Here is a 24586-nt window from a genome sequence, read left to right as displayed (position 1 = left end):
CATAAGAACGGCCATACTGGGTCAAACCAAAGGTCCATCTAGCCCAATAGTCTGTCTTCTGACAGGTGGCTGATGCCAGGTGCCCCAGAGGGAATGAACAGAACAGGTAATCATCAAGTGATCCATTCCCTGTCGCTCATTCCCAGCCTCTGGCAAACAGAGGCTAGGGACACCATCCCTGCCTATCCTGGCTAATAGCCATTGATGGACCTATTCTCCATGAATTTATCTAGTTCTTTTTTTTTTGGGGGGGGGGGGGCTTTTTTGTGTTTTAATCCATGGGAATACAAAAATTACTGAATAATTGGTCTCCAGCTGACTAAAACTTTCCTTAGGTTAGGTGCCTTGTGCATCCAGCATTCCTTTGTTTGTAAATCATTTTATTTTCTTCTACATTTAAATTGAATTGTTTCCAGTGTTAATTATTGGATTCACCAAGAGGTAGCCAAACATCACTCGGGTGGATTCACAATCCATTGTTTAGGTTGAGAGTTATCTAATGCTAATCTAGCTAATCCTAGCAGGAATTTTTCATCTGGGAAAATTGTACACATCTTTTCCTCTCCTTTGTTTCACCTCTTTCCTCTTTAGAAAAGATCTCAAGTCACTGGTGCAAGGGATTGTGGAGAGTAATTTATTTCTTAGATTACTGTGCAGATATGAGTTATTTAAAAAAATAGACGTGTTTATATATGTTATATTAGGGGCACAGTATTGTAATTGTAACAACTGTACAAAAGAAAAGAATACATTTTTCAAATACGTCTTTTTTTTTATTACTCTGAGAAGCGAAAAGTTCACCTTTTTTCTCATGTTATTTGTGTCCAAAGTTAGTGGGTTATTCTGCTATTTGTTTAGTTATCTATTTGGTTATCTAAACAAATGTTTCTGACTGAAGGATGTGCTTTGAGCACTGTAGTCCATATACCCCTTGATAGTGATGGGCATATTGCGTCCATTTCCCCTTGCATCTCGCTGAACATTTATTCCTGTGAGTGCAGCATGAAAGATACATCATATGACCAAAATATGGGTGACACAAAATGTATGATACTAAATTTGATACATAAAATAATTCAGGTGTTTACAGCAACTCACTGGACTTTTCTGTACTCAAAAGAATGCTGTTAAATTGGTTAGGCCTGAAATTTCATCTACTTGGTTTTTCTTCTAAAATGGGAAGAAAGGTGTCTATCCTTAAGGATGTGGAACTGAGGTAAACATCAGACAGGTGATACAGCATGGGATGCTTTTTGCTCAACACCTGACTTAAAGCAAAAAAACTAACGGAAAGAAATAGTTTTTATTACTTAGTCACATACCACAAGACACATTTTAGTTCATCTTCAAGCTTTGGTCACCTAAATTATTTTCAGTGAAAAAGTTGTGAGACAATGTTGCAACCATAAACTGTTGCCCTGTTCTCCTTTCTGTATGTTGACCTCATTTTCCACTTCCCTGTTCTTTCATGGTGTCTCCTACTATCATCCTTTTTCTGTGTATCTTTCCCTGCATCTTTTTGTATATATTTTCTCTCTTCTTCCACTTTTGCCTCTTTCACTTTTCTCATTTTCTCTATTCTCTCTCTCTCTTTCTTTGATTTGTCTACTTTTGTTTTACTTTTCTGTTTTTGTTTTCTCTGCCCAAGGACAGGAAACACAGTAGTAGTGCACTCAGTAGTTCTGCATCTGAAACCCACTAACTAGGACTGTTCATTGCTGATTAATTTAACTCTGCTTCCAATTCCATTTGTAAAGTGTTTGAGTGCAGAACTTTTTTACAGAGCCTAAAGTGAACTGAAATAAGTGCCAAATCTCATGAGCTAGCCATGGATTTTCAGGAGTTTTCTTTTTAGCTTCTCTTCTCACAGAGAAATAACATAATTTACTAACCTAAAACCTTGTGTATGAGTGTTCTTGATTCCCTTTTTCCATTCCTTATTTTTCTTTCTTCCCATCTCTTTCTCTCCCTCTCTCTGCTAGCATATCATTTTCCTTCTTCCTCAGATCCTCCTCTGCTAACTGTGTCACTGTGCCAAGGACTGATAGATACCAGAAACTGGTATCTTTGGGAGGGTCATTGTGACTTGATTCACTTTGTCTTGTTTCTTTGTATGTTCCTATTGGTGGTGATTGTTTTATTTTGGGGCCTGATCTTGCAAACGTTTGTGCCTGTTGTGTTTCTTTGCTACTGTGCGTAGTTCTGTTAACTTCAATATGAGTAGACCTGGTAGAAAGTGTTTGCATGCACTACTGGGCCCTTAGTCAGCTATCTGGTTAAAGTGCAACCTTGCTGAATATTTTTTAGGTTCTTAGTATACAGCATATGTCAAGAAATACGTTGCTTTATCCCTCAGATATAGCCTGCTATTTATTCCTCCCTCAAAAAATGAATAACCACTTTTGTGAGCTTGCTGATAAAATAGTTCTTAATTGTTAGGGTTCCTCTATTTCTTTAGCAGCAGTTAATTAAAGCTGCCTGCTTCCCTGGCATTAGTTATGCTGGTGCACATACAAATAGGTAAATAAAAATTAATATTAATTTTCATCTCCTTTGGAATACATGCTGGGTGGAATGAGGTGGGGAAAGCCTGTTTGCTACATAGAAAAGACCGACATTGGAAGGAGAGCCGTTTGATTTCAAGTTCCTGTGGGATTATCATGAACAAAAGCCCCTGTCTTGCAATGAATTTATTATGGGTGGACCCCATGCACCTGCATGAGGTCATGGAGTTCTGCCTGCTTATATACAGTTCATTGCTGGATTGGACCCTTAGATTTAAAGAAAAGTAAAACTGTTCTGGGGCTGGCAGCACTTGGGTGGTCTGGGAGGTGGGGGGCGGGGGGGGGGGAGTGGAACTCTAGTGAGAAAGGTGGGGCCTCACTCAGGCAGAAAGGGTGGTCCAGGCCAGGGGCTAGCCTCCCCGAGCCAGGGGTTCACCCACTGCTCATACCTGGGGTTCCCAGACACTGCTAGCATGGCAGCCCCTGTACAGTTGCCGCCTTTGCTCCCTTCCTCCCTCTCCCCCCGTCGGCAGGCCTGTTTACATTTAATATTCTTGGAGGGTTATAACATGGTGTTATATCTTTGCTGTGAGTCGAAACATGGCTTAAAACTGCTCAGGCTATAAGTGAGTTGTGTTTTCTCTACCCATGTAAGCACTTCTAATTACCAAATGAAATGGTCACATTTTTAAAAGTCTGACTTTCTTTAATTATGGAACTATTCCGTGCACATGATGATGCACTTTATTAAGCCTAAGAAATCAACCTACACTTAAAAGTTCTGCATTTAGAGTTCAACTGTGCAAGGTGCCTGATCTAGCCAAAGCTGTGAGACCAGAATTCAGCAAAGCATTGAATCTTCTAGACACTATTATTTGATATTGGCAACAGATTAAGAAATTGGCAGTAACATTTTTGTAATAATGAAGTGAAATGTTATTTATTGTTCTGCAATACTGTCGAGTGCTTAAATTAGTGATTAATTTAATTTAAGAATTTCTGATGTAAACCTGTACAATGTTCTAAAAACTTAATTTCTTTTATTGGTGTATTTTTACAGGAACAAGGAAGAAGAATTATCCTCCTTTAATCTGAAACATGGTAACACTAGGCATTCATCCTTAAAAACTGCTTCCACAGTTTTCTCATTTTTTGCTTCATACAAAACAAGTGTGTAAGTTTCTTGTTTTCTCCTCAATACCCCCATTTTTGGTGTATGTATACATTTAATTATGCAAAGCAGGCTGAATTATTGCATTATTTTCTGTAAAATTGTTCCTTTTTATACTGAAGCCAAGCAGACATTATACATGCCCCTACTCTTATGGCGAAGTGAAAATGCTAAAATTGTTCACATACTTCCGTTTCTTTTACCTTTACAAAAAAACAAAAAAAAAACTTACTGAGTAGTGTTAATACTACTCTACTGTTCTTGTAAAAACAAGTGTGTAAACGTGACATGATTTTAAGTTTGGATCAAAATATATCTTTTTACAGGTACTCAAAATTTGTTATGAATATGTAATGCAGCTGTATAATTTACAAAACAGAGGCCCTAAATCTTCTCCCATTGAACTCAACGGGAGTCTTGCCATAGACTTCAGTGGGAGCAGGATCAGGCCCCTAGTTTATAACATTATAGGTGTGCGCTTTGAATAACAATCATAGGGATATGTAGTCTTTAGGTTATTGTTAGTGTGTATTTTTGGCATGACTTCAAACATGGTTGTGAAACTATCACAAAACTTGTTTTGATTGCTGTCATTTTTTATTTGCTCTTTTGTACTGTGTTTGACATCACAGGTTGCCTTAATCATGGCAGTTTTTGAACACTAGGCAGCCAGAAATTGAATGTAATCTTTTTAGGCCCCAATTTTAAAGGAGAGGATAGCATTTATTTCTCTTTAAGACTGCAATCTTTTGTTAAAACTTTGTAACTTTATTCAAAATTTATTTAATCTCAGTGATCCACACAACAAAAGAACTTTGTAATGTTGTTTATTCAGTGTTGTGTTCTTTTGTGTCCATTCTACAGCAGATTTATCTGAGGCCCAAATTAACAATATATTTGCTTAAGAAATTATTTCTTTCTGAAGGGGGAAAAAATACAATATATGGCTAGTCAGAAATGGGCCTGTTATAACTCTGCTGAAGCTGGTGGAGTTATACCGATGATGAATTTGTCTTATTAAAAGAGAACTGTTCACATGATGGTAGGTTTACATTACATTTGATTTTAATCAATGACCTGCTCGTGTATTGATTGCCCTCACAAAGTTCCCATTCAGATCAACGGGAGGGCAAGGAATGCAAGATGAGCCTATAGTATCTAATTTAAAGCGCTCTCAAGGGCACAGCTTGCCTTCCATTGATGCCATTTAAAAATAAAATAAAAAAGGACGTGTGTGTGTATAGTTTATCCAGATATGCAGTTTTCTCATACTGGTTCCAAAATTTGCCCTCATCTTACAAGCAGTCTGTCGTTAACTGTAAACAACCTCTAATCTGTACCTGGTCTTGATTTGTGTATGAAAGAAAAATAACATTTTGTTTTTTAGTAAAATGCTGTGCTGTTCAGAGAATATGGCAGAAATTTAAACCAGAACACCCAAGTATTGTAGGGGACAACCTTAGCTCTGCGAGTTCTAACTACATACACAGTAGGTTTCAGAGTAGCAGCCTTGTTAGTCCGTATTCACAAAAATAAAAGGAGGACTTGTGGCACCTTAGAGACTAACAAATTTATTTGAGCATAAGCTTTCGTGAGCTACTGCTCACTTCATCGGATGCATTCAGTGGAAACTACAGTGGGGAGACAGGCCAGTCCTTGCTTACAGACAGCCCCCCAACCTGAAGCAAATACTCACCAGCAACCACATACCTCACAACAGAACCACTAACCCAGGAACCTATCCTTGCAACAAAGCCCGTTACCAACTGTGTCCACATATCTATTCAGGGGACACCATCATAGGGCCTAATCACCTCAGCCACACCATCAGAGGCTCATTCACCTGCACATCTACCAATGTGATATATGCCATCATGTGCCAGCAATGCCCCTCTGCCATGTACAGTGGTCAAACTGGACAGTCTCTAAGTAAAAGAATAAATGGACACAAATCAGATGTCAAGAATTATAACATTCATAAACCAGTCGGAGAACACTTCAATCTCTCTGGTCACTTGATTACAGACCTAAAAGTCGCAATATTACAACAAAAAGACTTCAAAAACAGACTCCAACAAGAGACTGCTGAATTGGAATTAATTTGCACACTGGATACAATTAACTTTAGTCTTGAATAGAGACTGGGAATGGATGGGTCATTACACAAAGTAAAACTATTCCCCCATGTTTATTATTCCCCCCCCCACCCTCCACACACACACACACTGTTCCTCAGACGTTCTTGTCAACTGCTGGAAATGGCCCACCTGGATTATCACGACAAAAGGTTTTCTCCCCGCCCCCGCGCTCTCCTGCTGGTATTAACTCATCTTAAGTGATCACTCTCCTTACAGTGTGTATGATAACACCCATTGTCTCATGTTCTCTATGTATATAAATCTCCCCACTGTATTTTCCACTGAATGCATCCGATGAAGTGAGCTGTAGCTCACAAAAGCTTATGCTCAAATAAATTTGTTAGTCTCTAAGGTGCCACAAGTCCTCCTTTTCTTTTTACATACACAGTAGTTTCAGTTGCTGGTCAGTAATATTCTTAGATTCCAAAGCTTTGGTACATTGAAGTCCTAAATTGTTCATAAATCATAGACTTTAGAAAATGAATGATTGAGGAGCCTCAGAACCAATTTTAAGATCAAATAAACTTTCAGTTCTTTAGAACACAGACAGGAACTTTACAACAAAACAGAATTACTCTTTTGTGTTGCTAAATTGTCACCTTTTAAAGGTAATTATCTTTATCTTTTTTACTTTTAGAAAACTCTTTTATATTATATGCTGTTCTAAAATACTCATGGCTCGTTAGTTAGATGTTTAGAACTATTACCTATTTATCTTTATATGAAAGATACGAAGTAGACTTTTGCTTTACTGGTTAGTAAGAACTAAAAATGAGTGTAACTTTAAAACATCAGAAAGGCTTGAGACTCCTCAAGTGTAAGAGAAAACAAACTTTTATTTGAGGGTATGTCTATACAAATATTTAGTTCGCGGCAAGCTGGGAAATCTACCTCGTGCTAGCCTGTCGTACGTGAAGTGTTCGTGTGGAGACTGTTGCTGCAGACTAAAGGTTCCATAGTGCTCTTTGATCTATCCTGCTTTGAAATGGGAGTAGGTCAAAGCACCTTCGGGAACTTTTAGTGTTTGTATAGACAGGAGCTTGGATGAGATGTGTTTCAGGTTCTTCAGTTGAGTAAAGAAAGATATTTGGTTTTGAATACTTATAAATGTAACTATCTTAAAAAAAAAAAAAAAAAAAAAAAAGTTGACAGGATGTCAAAATTCAAGAAGTCAGATCTTGCATTCTTTACTCAGTCCTTCCTTAAGTAAAATTCCCATTAATTTCAAAGGGGTTTTCCCAGAGTAAGGAGAAATAACCCAGTCTTGCTCCCGTTGAAGTCAGTGGCTAAACTGCTATTGACTTCAGGGGAAATAGGATCAGGCTACAAGTAAGGAATGTGGGATTTGTCCCTAAATTCATTTAAAGTCATTTGACATATTTTAATATAAAATATTGTTTTCCATATTTAAACATACTGCAGTTGAATTTGATCAATGGAGGAAACCTGTTCAAAAATACAATATATTTAATACCCAACTTTCTTATTTATGACTTTCCGCAGAAGAAAATATCTGGAGCCTTCTGACCATGCAAGCCTGGGAAGGCTCTGGCTTTTGGCTCTGTGAAACATTGACCTATTCAGAAGAAAGGTCTGCCTTCCACTGAAGCCCTAATAAAATAAAATCTAACAGCTCAGTTGCCAAAAACTGTGGAGCTGATAAACAGCTGGGAAGCTCGTGCAAATAAATTTGCCTCCCGGAATGCCTGATTCTTGCTTCCTTTGTAACCGTCGTCCTCCCCAACTACCTGTGGCCATTCAGTAAGTTGGAATTATTCCAGCTGTAGGTCACAGTAGTTCTGCTTCACAAGCTTTGGAGTTTTTTCCTCTGATGACCTACCTATATATAATGTAACCATAACTATGGTTTGGCGACTGCTCCACTGTAGTACCTGTTTAAAGTTTTAAAAATGACTTTGTGGTTCTGAACCTATTTGCCCCATGTCCATTTGTTTAATTGCTGGTCTCTTCATTCTTTTCTGTAGCTCACAGGTTCATTTGTGAAACCAGCCAACAAGAGCTGTGATCTGCATGGCCCGAGGGCCATACAGTAATAGTTCCTGCACTACAGTCCATGGAGCACAAATGGTCCCTACAACAAAATGTTTTCAAATTGAAACAGCAGGGGATTGGGAGGAGAGATGCTATGAGAAAATCTCTCTCACAAACTGGTCCACAGAATGAAATGTGCATCCCTGCCACACAATAAATCCCTGCCACACAGTATATGGAAATTAGACTCCTGAAAATGCAGTTGCGGATTCCATTGAACTTGCTCAGGGATTCTCCTCGGAGCATTTCTTTCAGATGAATAGGCCAATGGTGACATGAGCAACTCACTTGGACTGACTTTTAAGAATGGACATGTCAGCCTAGCAAGAACTCAAATGCAGAACTTCTCCAAGTTCATTCCCTAGAGAACTCATTCCTTTAAGATGTCTGTGGAAGTGGTCTCCCTTCTTGGGGAAACTAGCAATTTTCTGGAGAGAGACTTAAGCTCTGTAGTCTAGACCCTCTCAGTGTCGGCATAGCTATGCTGGCATAGCCCTCTAGTGTAGAAACAGCCTACGGCAACCAAGTTATTTCCATCAGTGTAGGAACATCACCTCCCTGAACGAAGTTAGCGAAGTTGACAGAAGCCTTCTTCTGTCCACATAGCTGTGTCTACTCTGGGGGTTTTGTTGGCACAGCATCATCTGTGAGAGGTGTGGGTTTTTTCGCACCCCTCATTGACATAGCTATGCTGGCATAACTTTTAAGAATAGATCAGGTCTTTGACTTTCATTCAGCTGTGTGCTCTAACAATCCACAGGGCTTGAGTTGCTCCAAACACAAGTGTCACGGATAGCCCGCAATAACACTCCAGCGCACAGCACAATGGCTTATCATTAAGGTAGGAATAGGGAATCTGAATTATGCGAAATGGATGTGTGCAGGTCTTTGGGAGTTTCAGTTCTCTATATAGTGTTCCCTGAGCATGCTCTGAGAAATCCCCTTATTTCCTTATATGAAATGATAGTCATAGACCCTACTCTGGAGATAGGTGTGATATAGCTAATGCCTACTGAAGTGTTCTGCAGCTATTGAAGAGAGTACATTTCCACAGAAGAAGGAAAATTCAAGTTAGGAAGCACAGAACCCAGAAGGTTCTTACTGCTTTTATGGACTAGAAGTCACATATGCTTCTTTCAGCAAGTTTGAGCCCTAAAATCGCCACTTTAATAATTACCAGTGATTTAATAAAGGCAGTACAGGAATAGATGGTTCTGTCCAAATCATTTTGGGCTGTACCTTGCGTTCTTTACTCTGGCAAAACTGCCAGTGAAGTCAATGGGAGTTTTCAGTGAATAAGAACCTAAACTTTATATAAAAATGTTGAGACTAATAGGAAAGTTTTAAAAATGACCTTTCTTGAAGTAAAAACAAACAAACAAAAAACCTGCTTAAATAATGTTTTATTTTAATACATTTGTCTATTTGAGTGTTTGTCACATTTAAGGAAAATCTTAGGATTTAATTTACAGTTTTGTTTCCACTGATGAGGTATAAAAAATCAACTACAATTGTCTTGAAGTACACGTGTGATTTTATTTCACCAGAATTTATTTGTTTGCAGGCACAAATTGAAATTATCCTCAGGATGAAATGCACTGCAAGTATACAGATAGTGAGTGATTTAACATATGCTGTTCTCATTTACCTGCATCATTGTGGAAATCAGGTGAAAGAAATAATGTTTTAACACTTTAAGAACTTCCAAGTGCACAACTAGAATATATAGCATGTAAAGTTCATCCCTGTGTTCCTCAGTAATACTGCCTCGACTTATAAGCTTTACATTTTTATCAGAATTTTGCTTTTCTGTTCAAGTGCCTCTTAAAGACAATGAATGCATCTTTGCTGTTTTCATAAATGATCATGATAAATGTCTCTGTATGGTACAAATAGGATTTCTGTGTTATATGAAACAGACAGTACTTCAGACTGCAGGACAGTATAGATACCAAAGTAGATTGACCATAGTCACACAAATATGTGTATGGTGTACACACTATAAGGCTAGCATCTGCATTTAGAAATATTAGCGACATCATACCTTTTTCTATAACGGTGCTCAGAGAGGAGTTTCACATTACAGTTTACAAGATGTAGGTTTGCACACACAAAACTCTCAGGGTTTACAGTTTTGCCCAGTGTACTTGAAAGGAAAAAAAAGGTGCCCTGTATTTCAACATATGTTGTTGGAAAAAAAATATTTGTAGTAATTGTTTTTGTTAAACTGCCTGTAAAAAATTAAAGCAATAACATGAAGCAGTATCAACAATTATCTGTTTTCTCAGGGGAAATCTCTTCAATAGAATGTTTGACATTAGGATTGAAACAGTGTTTGCTTAATTTTGTCTCTTAATACTAAACAGACTACATGTTTGCATAAAGGGTCAGTTATGCGAGGTGTTGTATGCTTTGGTCCTGATCCAGCAAAGCACTTGGGTATGTCCTTACCCTTAAGCACTTGAGTAGCTCCACTGACTTCAGTGGAACTACTGACATGTTTAAGGTTAGGCATGTGCTTCAGTGCTTTGCCTCATTGGGGCCAGAACTCTCAGCATCCTGCCAGATGGAGCCCCAGATCCTTAACATTATCTGTATACAAGTAGTACTCCAAGCTTGAGTCTAACATGAAATATGCAGGCATACATTGCTGCAAAGAGTAGCTAGAAAAATCCTGTAATGTGGTGCTTATGCATGCGTGCCCAGTGGTGAATTTGTCAAGCTAAGGTGGTTATGTATAACCACATATCTTGGATTAGAATCAAGCCCTCTGTGTCAGGGTTCACAAGCTGCTAGTATTGTATGTTTCATATTGTGGTCATAGTACTTTATGGGTGAAATTCACCCCTCTGTGGAGAATCAGCACAAAACCCAGGCACCGCTCAAGTTCCATATAAGCTCTGTGGGCCCGATCCAAAGCCCTCTGACGTCAACATAAAGAGTCCTGTTGATTTCAGTGGATTTTGAATCACGTCCTGCTTGAAGGCTTAAATGGGACTCGAGAGGCATAGACCTTGTGTTAATCTGCAGCGCGGGGGGGGGGATTTCACTCTTTTAGAATTATTGATACATATTCCCTTTGGTGAATAATTTTAAAAGTATATTTATGGGTTGTGTGTTTTTCTGTCTGCATTTGAAGATGAGTTTACTATGTAGTGGTGATGGCCAAAGTGTCATTCCTTTTCTTAGAAGTTACCATGAACTCGTGGCTACCTGAGAATGCATACAATGCTTTAAAACGTGCTTGATGTGGAAGAGAATCCTTTTTTTTGGTTTGTTTTTGGCGGGGGGAGGGGGGAGATGCATCGGTATTAAGACATTGAACAGCACAAATATGAAGTAAAGACCATGATTGTTGAAGAGAATGTGAGTGGTATGTTTGATTAGAGCATAGTGGGTTACACTGTAAATGATAAAGGCAGAGTGTTGTGAAGGTTTTGTAATGACAATGGATTACTGCCAGTGGAAAAAGAGAAGATATATAAATGGAGAGAATTTGACTCTTTAAATTGCTTTCAACTTAGACAACATTGTGGCAAGTTCCTAGCTGAAGTCTGAAGTGATCACATTACAGAATGCTGTGAGCTTGGAATTTAAGGACAAAAAATACAGCAAAACAGCTCTGAGAATTGCACTAACTGTGTGTTGCACAAGGAGAAAATTTCATTAGATGTGAATCATGTGAGAATGGCCTGTTTGAAACCGTTGAATACCAAAGTTTGTAATTCATTGGCAAGCATTTGCGTATGTTTTTCTTGAATGTTATGACAAATGAAATGTATTTTCCAGTAAAAGACACATTGCAAACAAGTATAAACTGTTTGACCTTGTTTTTGTGAAATTGAATACATTTGTCCATAATAATGCCATGACATTATTTAACATGTAAAGTACCAAATAACCAAAGGAAAGTTTACACTATGTAGCAAGCCCCAAAATGTACTTTTCAAAAGAACTTTTAATTTGGATCTCAAAATGCTGTGTCAGAATATAAAAGCTTCGTAGGAATAAGCAAATTCAGAACATGATTTTCCTGTCTGAACTCCTCAGTGATTTGAATTAGGGTGCGACTTTACAGCATTGGTTCTAATAATGTGGTTCATGGGCCAACCAGCTGTCTACTTTTCTTGTAGTCCACAGGCTCAGATATTTTGAGAGCCACATAATTAATGGGGGCTAGGGATAGGATAGGTGGGATCTGTGAAAGGAACATTTTCTTATGAAGTGATTTGCAGTATAAGTTGGAGAAAATCTGCTCTATAGCAAAGTATCCAGCTTCCCTGTGGACCCAATTCTGCAAGGTGCTGCATAGGCTCCTATGCTGCAAGATGTCATTTCTCCCCATCAGCAGTCTGAGGCTCTTTCTGCATTGAAAAAACATTTTTTTTCAATGGAAAGGCTATTTGGTGGGAACAGTAATATTTTGGGCCAGTTATTTTCTATACAGCCCCACTGACTTTAGAAGAGGTGTAAGTGGCATAAGTCAGGGCAAAATTTGGTCCTTTGAGGCACTTCCCCGGTTTTTGATCAGGATATAAATCAAGGAGAAAATACTGTGCCATTTATTTATTTAAGTAATCAGGAGAACAGCCAGGGGCAGATCTCTGGTCCCCATTGAAGTCCGTAACAAAACTCCAATTGATTTCAGTTGTGCCCGATCAGGTCCGAAGATAAAGTACTCCATTATAATAGAGTATGAAAAGCACTGACTGACTGGCCTAAGAAAAACTCTCCCTTGGTTTCCACAGAGCCAGGCCAATAAGGTCCTTATCCTGAACCATTAATGAATGTCTGTGTGAACTTTGCCATTGACTTCAATGAATACTGGATCGGGCCCTAAATGAGCAGCGAAAAGACTCGTATTCTTTCATGGGTACCCCAGGATTCTAAGACTCCTGCTGTATGTCATCAGGAGCCTGATTCAGCTCCCGTTGAAGTCAGTTGGCATTTTCCCATTAACTTCCCTAGGAGAGAGATTGAGGTCTAAGGCTATGTCTACACTGCAGTTAAAAACCCCTGGTTGGCCCAGGCTCACAGGGCCCAGGCTCACAGGCTGTTTAATTGCAGTGTAGATGTTCTGGCTTGGGCTAGAGTCAAGGCTCTAGGACCCTGGAAGGCGGGAGGGTTCCACAGCTCAGGCTGCAGCCCGAGCCCAAACGTCTACACCACGATTAAACAGCCTCTTAGCCTGAGTCAGGTGGCACGGGCCAGCCATGCGTGTCTAATTGCAGTGTAGACACACTCACAGTGCTCAAAGTCCCCCTTTAAAGGAGCTAGAATGTATGATACGCTTCACGGCCCTAGTCCGGTGAGGGGTACGTTGGTTTTCATAGGCGTTCATGACACTGGGCACCTGGCAAATTTGGGGCTCTCTGCTTGTTCCTGTTTAGCATACTACATCACCCTTTGTCAAGCAGTTACAGTGCTCCTCTTTAAACATTTGCCTTTTAGGAGAGCTTTTAAAGTACAAATGCTTCCTACCTTGAATTTTTTTAAAAAAACTAATGGGCTGAATTGTCTTCTCCCACCTGTTTTTTACTGGTGTAGCTGCATTGACATCTGTGAAGTTACACTAGTTTGAAAGGAAATCAGGCCCAAACCTGTTCTTACATATAGCAAGTAAACTGTGTCTGAATGAAAGAATGACTGCCACTTTTTCAATGACACAGGCACGTACAGAATTAGAATGGGAGAGGGTAAGGGATAATAATTGTGTCTATTTCTATCAAAGGAAATAAGCAACAATGATATCTCGCTTAAAGCAGCCCATTTACAAAAACCTCCCAATCCCCTAAATGTCTTTCGCTAAATGATAAAGGAAATATGTTTTGAATTGAGAGAGCAAGAGACAAGATGACAGCCTGGCTTTATGCAGGTCACCCAGCAGCAGCATGTGGTAAATTTAAACAGTTATTATTAGGAAGTTAGCAGTGGAGTTTTAGAAGGTTGTTTTCTAAAATCATTCCAGATTAACTAGTAATGAGTAGTTTCAGAGTAACAGCTGTGTTAGTCTGTATTCGCAAAAAGAAAAGGAGTACTTGTGGCACCTTAGAGACTAACCAATTTATTTGAGCATAAGCTTTCGTGACCTACGGAAGTGAGCTGTAGCTCATGAAAGCTTATGCTCAAATAAATTGGTTAGTCTCTAAGGTGCCACAAGTACTCCTTTTCTTTTAGTAATGAGTAGGTTTATCTCGAACCATAATACAGTTGAAAGGCAGGTGATTAAAAAAAATCTCTTCAACCCCTTTCCCCTCATCCCCAAAAAATCCCTTAAATTGTTTTTGATTAAATTTGACATATGATTTTGGATATCACAAGAGCCGTGTCAGTTTCTCTCTTTATGACATATCCTCTTTATATACACAGATTAGTGAAATTCATAATTATTTTCCAGTCATTCTCTGTTGTTTCAGTTGTCTAATTTTGGGCCAGGATCATAAGCCATATCAGTTTGCTGGCATATAGTGGTATTGCTTGAATGATCAGTGGGCTAAATCTTCTGTTATTCCATTGTGTTCAGCATATCCCAAAGGAAGTTGGGCTGTTTTCCAGTATTGCCAACCCAAATGTTAAAAAATGAGTCAGGAACCAAAAAATTATTAGGCTAGTTTAAAATTCACGAGACTTTATTTAAAAAAAGGTCTTTTTATTTTCCTTTTTGTTTTGTTTTAGGGTGCACATGGGTCATATTTTCAAACTTTTCTTGTAACCATGTGGGCTTGAAACAATTTTTTTAATGAAAGCTGATATTCTCACCTAATCAGTTATCTCCAGGATCTGGGACTTTAAGTCAAACATCATATATTACAAGACTCACCTTTAAAAGAATGAAAAATAGCAACACTGTTTCTCTCTTGGAACAAGTACAATTTAATGGTGACTTGTGGTCCAGGTGGCTTGTTCATTAAAATATTAATCTTTCACATTTTGGGTTCTTCGGAATTTTGAATCCGAACCTGCATTTGGATTAAACCATGGGACATTTTAGTGTGGTGTTTGTTAAATGCCAATAACAGGCAGAGTGCTTTTATAAGAGATACAAAGAAAGATATGGTCCCTGCCCTAAACAGTTTAAAATCTAAGCTGACAGCACAAAGCTGAGGTACAATGTATTGGAAGGCCTAGGAAATGGTTCTGTCTTTGAGTGAACCATCTTTTCTTGTTTAGCGAGTAAGGTGACAACACTTTTAGGTTAGTATTGGAGAGCTTTGTGGAAAGAATAAGTTTTAGGTAATTTGAACAAAGTAATGGTGGTAGCCTTGCCCACCCACCAAGAATGGGAAGGAGTTCCAAACGTATAGGGCAGGATGGAAGAGGGTACGAAGATGAAAATGGGAGAAGGATTTGAGGGGAGTAGTGAAGCCAGAGTTATTGAGAGAAGAAAGCACTGAGAGGGGGATTTAAGACAAAAAAAGAAATCAGAGCTATAAACAAAGGGAGTCTTGCAGAGCGCTGAAGATGAGAAGCTTGAGTTTAATATGGAAAGTGAGAAGAAGCTGGTCGAAGGTTTAAAAGAGGGATGATTCTGTCCTAACATCAGGCACAGAAGTTTATTTTAATTACAGCAACTTGGAGAGATTGGAGAGGAGTGAGAATGGGAATCAGGGATATCAGAGAGGGGAGAGATTTGCATTTCAAGGCTAGTAGATAATCAAGGAATGGACAAACATTTTATCCAGCGGGACAGAAAGGAAGGGTCAGATTTTTTTTTTAAATGTGGAGAAAATAACCAGTGAAATTTGGTGATAACATGGATGCATAGGGACGAAAAGGCAGAGTTGTCACCCTGGCTGATGGGGGGGAAAATGGTGTTAACAGAAAGCAAGAATCTCCCACCATCACCAAAACACTCCATTGGGCACACAATTCTCCCCCTGGCGAGAAGATTAGAGCAAGAAGAAACCAGATGTGACATTAGTCATGTCACTTAATGCACTGGTGCTCAGATCCTCTGGTGATGAACTTGAAAAACAACTTGAATAGAATAGTAAAATGGAGAAGGCAGGGAGAGGACCAGTGAAGAAAAGTTAGTTCAGTATTAGCCAGCTTGTGCGAGATATCCCACCTGATACTTAAGAAAACCAGACATGTGACTGGATGGAAGGGGGAAGGTCAGGATGGACAGAGAAATTTGTGAATCTTTGGTACAGAAATAACTGCTTGGAGCCATGTGAGCCACAGACTAGGTTGCCCAGGGATAATATATAGTGCGGGGAGGGGGGCAGGGATTTAGCATCTAAACCCAAGTCGCAGTTTTAGGCTCCACTGTGATCCACAAACCTCCTGCCGAACGCTGTAGGCACCTAAGTTTTTGCCTCTGGGCATATACATTTCTGCCTTGCTCTGGGCATCTGGATGCCTATCTCCTGCCTAAGCCTCAGAATGATCCATGGATCGACAGAAGATGGGTGCTCGCCCATGATCTCGAGTGCATAGCCTGATCTGATAGGCTTTCTCACTCCCTCTCTGGCCAATGACTATTTAATATATCCACAGTGGAGCAGTCGTTGGACTAGAGAGAAAGAGAGAGAATGACTTTATAGTCCAGTGGTTAGGGCTCCCATTTGGGGAGTGGGAGACCCCTGGGCTAGTCCCCCTGCTCAAATCACTCTTTCATTATTTATCTGCAGTGAAACAACTTGAGCAGGAGAGATGGAGGGAGCCCCTCATCAGAATATCGCATAGCTCAGTGGTTTGAGCACCTCCCTGAGAAGTATAACAGGGTTAAAAAAAACTAGATAAGTTCATGGTGGATAGGTCCATCAATGGCTATTAGCCAGGGTGGGCAGGGATGGGGTCCTTAGCCTCTGTTTGCCAGAAGCTGGGCATTGGCGACAGGGGCTGCATCGCTCGATGATTACTGCTCTGTTCGTTCCCTCTGGGGCACCTGCATTGGCCACTGTTGGAAGACAGGATACTGGGCGAGATGGAACTTTGGTCTGACCCAGAAGGGCCGTTCTAATGTTAAGTGTGAAACCCTTATTCAGATTCTTTTTCCCTTCCAGGTAGAAAGGGAAGCTAAACCTGGGTGTCTCATATGTCAGGTGAGTGCTCTAACCACTGGGCTACTAGGTATATGGTGGGCACGACCATCTCCTGCAGCCGGTTTTGTGTGGAGTGAGGCAGGTGCCTAATTCATTCCCACAAGAATAGCTTAGGCCTCTAAGCTGCCTACTCCTGGAGAAGGCTTCCCATTCGTGGATCACTAAACAGAGACAGGTGCCTTCCTGTAGCCTGGACTTGGGGAACTATCTCCGTGAGAGGGCTGAGCTCAGACCCCCTTTCATTGGGATCTCCCATTGGCTAGCATAGGTGGTTCTCCACTTAGCATACTGGCTTTTGTGGATCCCATTCTAAGGTGCCTATCTCTTTCCATTCGTTGTACAGGCACCCTAGGCACCTAACTCAGGCTTTGTGGATCACAGTGTTGTTCCTATGATTTTCTAGGCATCATGATGCTGGGTGTTGTCGTGCTGAAGTCCCTTTGTGGTTCCAGGCCAAAGTCCTGAGGGAGTCTGACAGGGATTACACGAAGAGCCACCATAGGGGAGACAGAATGGCCTGAGCTGTAGGAGAAGAATCAAGAGAGAGCCACAGACTCTGCTCAGAAGGAGCAAGTGTGCAGCTGTACAAAGGCACAGACTATTCAGAGCTGTTTAGATTGAGAAGAAGCCCTGAGATTTCTCCAGGAGAAAGTTACTGGAAATCTTAGAGCAATTTCAATGAAAACTGTACAATTCTTTAGTATTCTACACTCTACCACATCTTAAAATAATTTAAAATTTGAAACTCTTTTAAATTGAAGTCTCTACTAAAGAAAGATCGGAAGTATAGGTTGCACTTGACTGATCTTCCAGTCATTCCCAAAGAGCACAATTTTCCAGCCAAATGAGATTGTAGAGCATGGAATCTTATACCTGGAGAATGTGATGGAACAAAAATTCAAGAATTTCTGGCAAAATTAAAAACAGATTTATACCAAGTACAGGCTCTGATGAAATGTATCTGATTTTTGAGGGACTAGTAGAGGAAATCCTGGAATCTCTGAATAATTTCTTAACAAATGAAGATGGTGACAGAGGTACTGAACAACTGAAAACATAGAGGAGTTGTACCTGTCCGTCAAAAGGGTAAAAATGAAACTAGAAATGAAATAGGAGGTAACTACCTGATGTCTGTTCCAAGCAAACAATCAGGACATAAAGTAAGCAAGAAAGTATTGTATGGTTTTGGAAGCAATATAACTGCCAAAAAACTGGATTATCATAAATGAGTAAATAATTTGTCTGGCAAGACCTATGTATCTAATCCATCTAGTTCTAGTATGTCTAAGGCACGGGTGGGCAAATTACGGCTTGCGGGCTGGATCCGGCTCTTCAGGGTTTTGGATCCGGCCCAAGGGATTGCCCCCCGTGGTGCCGCAGGCCCCGCACCACTCTCAGAAGCGACCGGCACCATGTCCCTGCGACTGGGGAGCAGAGGGCTCTGTGCGTTGCCCTTGCCTCCAGGGACCGCCCCCCGCAGCTCCGATTGGCCAGGAACGGGAACCGCAGCCAATGGGAGCTTTGGGGGAGGTACCTGGAGGCACGGCAAGGGCAACGCTTGGAGCCTAGTGCTTCCCGCCCCCCCCGGGGGCTTCACAGGGAGGTGGTGCTGGCCGCTTCCTGGGGCCAGGGCAGGCAGGCAGGCAGGGAGCCTGCTCTGGCCCCGGTGCGCACTGCTGCCACCCCGGAGCCGCTTTAGGTAGGCTTGCCCCCCAACTCCCTGCACCTCGCACTTCTCCTGCACCCCAACTCCCTGCCCTGAGCCCCCTGTCACACCCCGCACCCCTCCTGCACCCCAACCCACTGCCCTGAGCTCCCTCCTGCAGTCTGTACCCCTCTGCACCCCTTCCCTGAGCCCCCTCATACACCTCGCACCCCTCCTCTGCCCCAGTCCCATGCCCTGAGCCCGTTCCTGCACACCGCACCCCAGCCCCCTGCGCCGGCCCTGCATACAATTTCCCCACCCAGATGTGGCCCTTGGCCCAAAAAGTTTGCCCACCCCAGTCTAAGGCATCTATCACCTAATTACCAAAGTAGGCCTTGATCCTACAATATGTTATGTCACTGATTAATTTCAAATGATCAGTTAATGAGGATTCCAATGACTAGATAGATAAATTTGTAAAATTTTTGATTATTCCTCTATCTATCTATCTATCTTATTAAAGTGAATTTAGTGAAAGAGTGGTGCCTTTTGGGCTGATCCATAAAAAGATCTATTAGAAAGAAAAGTTTATTTGAAAAAAAGAAAGAGATCTCAGTGTGAACCACCTGTGTATTTTTCAAAATTGCACTTGAAGTAACTTACACAATTCTTGAGCTGCTTACATTCATTTACTTGCAAGTAGCTTCAAAATTTTCACCTTGATGTTTCATTTGGAATTGTGAGAAGTAAAACAACAGAAGTGAAGCCATGGAGGAGTGAGGGGGTTTGCCAGGGGAGGTGATGGTAGTGTAGTTTGGGTGCTTCCGGTTTGCTGATTTACATAGAAAACGTGGGGCTGGTCTTTGAAAAGGCAGCTCAGTGATCTTGCTAACTGTAGAATGAGCGACAGCAATGCCAACTGTCCATTAAAAGGAGAGGGATTTAAGAATATAAAGAAGAAAAGAGACCATGAGAGGGGTGCACAAGACTTCTGAGAGATTTGATGTTTAAATTCTGCCTTCATTTACATCTGTTCAATCTCACTTAATTCACCTCCCTTCTGAAAACTCACGTCTTTGGGATTGCATGGATGCAAATAATGGTATTATTTGGTCTTTATTGGACTAATTAGACCTTTTTTTTTTTTTAAGTCCACTACTCTTTGGTGGCCAACTTGATACAGCTAAGCCCTGTTTTTTTCCCCAGAGGTATAGATCACCTGCAACTTCAATTGATTTCCATGGGAGCTGTGGCCTCTCGGCACCACTGAGAATCAAACCCTACATGTCTCAAATTTCAAGCTGGTCATCTGTAATTAGTTGACAGCTTTGAAAACTAAGGGACACTTTTTACACTTATGTCAGCCACACACTGAATCAATGGCAGAGCCAGAAATAGACCCCACAAGTCTTGACCCCTAACCCCAGGTTCTAACCATCACTTGCATGCCCTCTTGTTTCAAATAAGCTTGCACAGCACGACATTTCCACCTGACAATGCCAGGGAAATTCTAGGATTTCTGCTCCTGGGCCAGACGCTCGACTAGGGTTCATTGGCATAGCTTATTGACCTCAGTAGAGCTATGCAATTTTATACCACTTTAAGATCTGGCCCAGTGAAATCCGATCAATGGAGCTATGCTAATTTATATCTCTGGAGACACTGGTCACAGGAGGCAGAGTCCTAAATGCAGAGTTACCCTATTGCCTCAATAGAGAACTTCCTTGAAAAACATTTTTATTTCCATATAATAATATCTACATTTGTTTTATGTGTATATTTGTGATGTGACATACACCAAAAAGTAGAAGATCACCTGAATTTTTTGAGCTGTTCACATGGCCTTTAAAATGTTCATTTCATGCAGCGTAGAGTTTCCCTCTAGAGAAACTGTGACTGCCAAACCAATTGGGGTTTTTTTGTATTCCACCATGTGTACGTGAAGGTACTATCAGGCCTGCGGTGAAAAGCCTTTATCAAGGTGTTTGTTTTTATATGAGAAATAGCTTTAAAAATAGACTTGAATTTTAAGGAGATGGTTTAAAAAAATCTATTTAATCATGGCTTGTTGTTTTTTTTCCTGACTAGCTGTGTTTATAGTGGTCTCTTTTGTGGACTTTCCTTAATAGGAATTGATACTTCATGCACACAATTCTGCCTAGAGGAAATAATGTATTATTAACTTCCACATTTTGTCATTTGGAAAAATGATTTGTAACGATTTCAAAGGCTTAATAAAAATAAACACTTTAAAAAATCATCTTCTAGCCCCAAATTATTTGATAAGTGTAGAAAATGTTTGCTTTGATCGTATCTAAGTATGTTTTTATTTCAAATGGGGGCTTAGGCAGTGTATTATGTTCACCTTATTTTTAGAAGATTGTCAGTTTTGTTGTTTCTGTAACTATGGAGTCAGTGTAAGTAAGCCATTACCTTCTATTACCCAGCTGTTGGGCTAAAACCCTTTAGGAATTCCCATTATGTCCAGCTGTTAGGGTAAAATATCTTCAGAAACAAGTGCACTGGAATGATACCATGTAGTATCCATTAGGACATTTATCACTTTTGGAGTAACTCTGGCCTCAGAGGCTTTCTTTTGCTGACAGCTCCATTTGATTTAATTTCAAGGGACACTCTCCAAGTTGTTGAAGTCTAAAACTTGACCTAGTGAGACAGTTGTTCCATCTGAAAGGACTTATTTTTAATAATGCAGCTGCATAGATTTTCTCAGTCTATGCTCGTGCAAGATGAGTAATTTTTTTTAAAAAGCCCAATCATATGAGTGTCTTCGGGGGACTGACTTACTCGCAGTAAACAAACTTGTGCATGTTCTTATGAAGGGTAGAAAAACTTAGCATTATTGTAGTTGGGGGTACCTTGCTCTCCAGCTGTGTGGCAATAGTGAGGTGATCCTGTACTATCGTAAAACATTTTATAATAGTATTACTTTTTTTTTTAAAGGACATGTGGTATGCTACATTTCCATACAAAGGGCCCAATCCTACAAGCATGTGCCCCAACTCTGGGCATGGGAAAAGTTCTTAACAGTTGTATATTTGAGAGGGAGGCTGGTCATGTAGTTTAGGCATTGGTCTGGGACACCCACCACAGACATCCTGTATGGCCTGGAGCACTTAGGGCTCCGAGCCTGCATTGAAAAGCCAGCGGTGCTCTAAGTGGGTGATGGCGTCTGCCTGTGCTGATCACAGAGTGTGTGTGTGTGTGTGTGTGTGTGTGTGTGTGTGAATACATAGCACAACAGCACTCTGATCTCATATTTGATCTGTAGGTGCTGCAATACACAAATAATAGAGAGACAAGGTGGGTGAGGTAATAGCTTTTATTGAACTAACTTCCGTTGGTGAGAGACAAGTTTTCGAGCTTACACAGAGCTCTTCTTCAGGTCTGGGACCACCATGGCTACAACACTGCATATAATAATAAATAGCAATAATAAGACATTGAAATAAAAAAAAAACATTCTCTAAAAACAATTAAGATTGCTAATACAGCAGTGTAGTTACCTGACACATCATTTACAAAATCAAAGCACTTAAAACCAGGAAAATGAGTAGGTAAGCACAACCTAAAACTTACACTGTCCACGTAATAAATGCATTATTCTTATAAAAGAAAAGCTTTTCTCGTCACAACACAAAAGCCTTAACTCTGCCCCCTGGATTATTGGGATTTTAATATATTATTTTAATTTTGATATTGGTATCTAAATATTTTCTTTATGGAATACTGTAAATTATGGAACTTTATCAGTTAAGATATTTATCAGTTGACAGGACAATTTCTTTGCAATTAACATTTATAATGATTGTTTCTTGAGAAATGCTGAAGAGATGATTTAATAGGAAAAATGTATAATAATAATAATGTCAGTGATTTATGGGATGTGTCCTGTGTGGATTTGCATTTGAGGCTGCTTAAGCTGTATTGTTAATGTGTATATGTATTATTAATTTATTTGCATTTAGTTGCTTGGGTTTTATAAATGACTTGATAGGTAACTTTGTCTAATCATTTAGCAACCTAAACAAGTCATTATGCTGAAATTTTGTGTTTGGGAATTTACTGGGGTTTTTTAATATCTCGGGTTTTTGTGTTTTTTTGTTTCTTGGGTTTTTTTGGTAGGACATAAAGACCCAGTGTAGTAAATTTTGAATAAATGGGATGGATGATTCTCAAGATAACTAGTCTAAAGAGTGAGCAACACTGGCCACAATAATATTAGCTCTTGCAGAGCCCTGTCTCATTCAGTCACACCTGCCAGGATGCTGTTTCACTGGGTAGTTAATTAGCCATGCATACGCAGCACAGCCAAACTACATTCTGATTCCTGGTTAAAAGTGCTAAAAATTATAGCAACGTACGTGTCAGACCTACCTCGTGTGGTGCTGCCACGAATGCCCAATACACTAGGTCCTCAACCTTTTCCATACTGAGACTCCCTTTGGACATTCCAAAACTTCATGAGGTCCTCCTCTGATCTACCTGGGATCCTCCTCCCTCTTAGCAATATGGGAAGGATAGGAAGGTTTGTGATACCCAGACTGAGAACGCCTGTACTAGGTCGTAGTCACGGGTGTCCTTTTAAGGGAGGGACAAGGGACATTTCCATCTCAACTTTGAGCTTGGGGAGAAAATGACACTATACTACTTACAACCAATTTTCAGCCCTAGTTGGAGGGGAGAGCAGGTGGAAGAGGAGGGAGTAGTCAGAGACTGTAGCTTAGTGCAGCTCAGAACTTTCACTGCACCTTACCAGCTGATCAGCTGGGTAAAGAGGCAGCTACAGCCTCTTGCCCTCAGGGGTCGTTCTGTCCCTGTTGGTTCTGGAGAAGACACTGAGTCTTAGCAGCAGCTCTTCCTCTGTGAAGGAGGTTCAGGTCTGATAGGGGAATTGGAACTGTAGCGGGTGGGCACTGGACTGTACACAGTATTGTGGGGGGATCTTGTGGAGTCACAATATTCATAATTAATACCTAGCTCTTTTATAGCTGGGGGTGTTTGGGGGCAGGGATCCATGCTCTAGGGGACGTTTGGGAGGGGAGTTGGGGAAAGGACATAGCTTCAAGGGATGTTTTGAGTTGGGGGACCAAGACTTGAGGGGAGCCCTTGGGGAGGGGACTTGTGGGGAGACACAACCCCAGTGGCGGTCTTAAGAAAAAGACCCAGGCTTAAAGGGGTACCTTGTGGGAGGGGAGCTGTGGGTGGGAAGCCTCAGAAGAGACACTGGAGGCAGAAGAGCTGGGAGGAGGGCACAGACTCGGAGAGAGCCTTGAGAAGGGAAGCTGAGCTGGGAGACAGCTTGGGGGAGTCTTGGGTATATGGGGAGCAGCAGGTTTGGGAGTGGGGGTTTGGTGGGAGAGAGAAGGAATATTTGGGGAGAAGGTGGTGTTCAGAGCCTTATTGGTAGGGAGCTGCAGGAAAGAAAGAGGGAATGTGTATGACTGAGAGACTCTGAGGAGTCTCACAGTACAGCTAGGATCTGTCTCCCCCACAGCTTTGCTGGCAAAATTACTGTACTGGCCACGTAGTGCATTTTCATCTCTGGGTTGCTAACCACTTTACAAAGGTGAGTACATCTTAATATCCCAATTACACAACTGGTTGAAGCAATTTGTATAAAGTTGTGGTTTTCAACCTGTGGTCTGCAGACCCCTGGGGGTCCACAGACTATGTCTAAGATTTCCAAAGGGGTCCACACCTATATTTGAAAATTCATAGGGGTCCGCAAATGAAAAAGGTTGGAAACCACTGGTATAAAAGGTATTGTGATCTAGTGGATTAGGGATGGGGCTACCACTCCAGAGATAAGATCTCTGTTTCCAGCACTGCCACAAACTTACAGTGTAAAATAGTTTGACAAAATTTCTTTAAACTTTCCAGACTCCATCATCTTGACCTTCAGAGTAACCATGCCAATTTTCAGACCAAACCAATTTTCCAAGCCAAAGATGTAATGGAATTAAAACAGGGCTATATAATGGAAGCTGGTCACAACCCGTATTATGAAT

General features: G+C 40.7%; 1 protein-coding gene across 1 annotated transcript in view; it reads left to right on the top strand.

The window, feature by feature from the left end:
• The window catches only part of C4H4orf54 (chromosome 4 C4orf54 homolog), a 28113-nt gene extending 24156 nt beyond the window's left edge, over positions 1-3957 (top strand). The window contains exon 3 of the mRNA XM_074950240.1: positions 3565-3957. The gene's annotated coding sequence lies outside the window, so the exon portion shown is untranslated. The remainder of the gene's footprint in view (positions 1-3564) is intronic.
• The last annotated feature ends 20629 nt before the right edge of the window (positions 3958-24586 follow it).

Source organism: Natator depressus, chromosome 4, assembly GCF_965152275.1.
Source record: "Natator depressus isolate rNatDep1 chromosome 4, rNatDep2.hap1, whole genome shotgun sequence".
NCBI lineage: Eukaryota > Metazoa > Chordata > Testudines > Cheloniidae > Natator > Natator depressus.
Note: the sequence above shows the minus strand (reverse complement) of the source record. Positions and strands in the feature narration are given on the sequence as shown.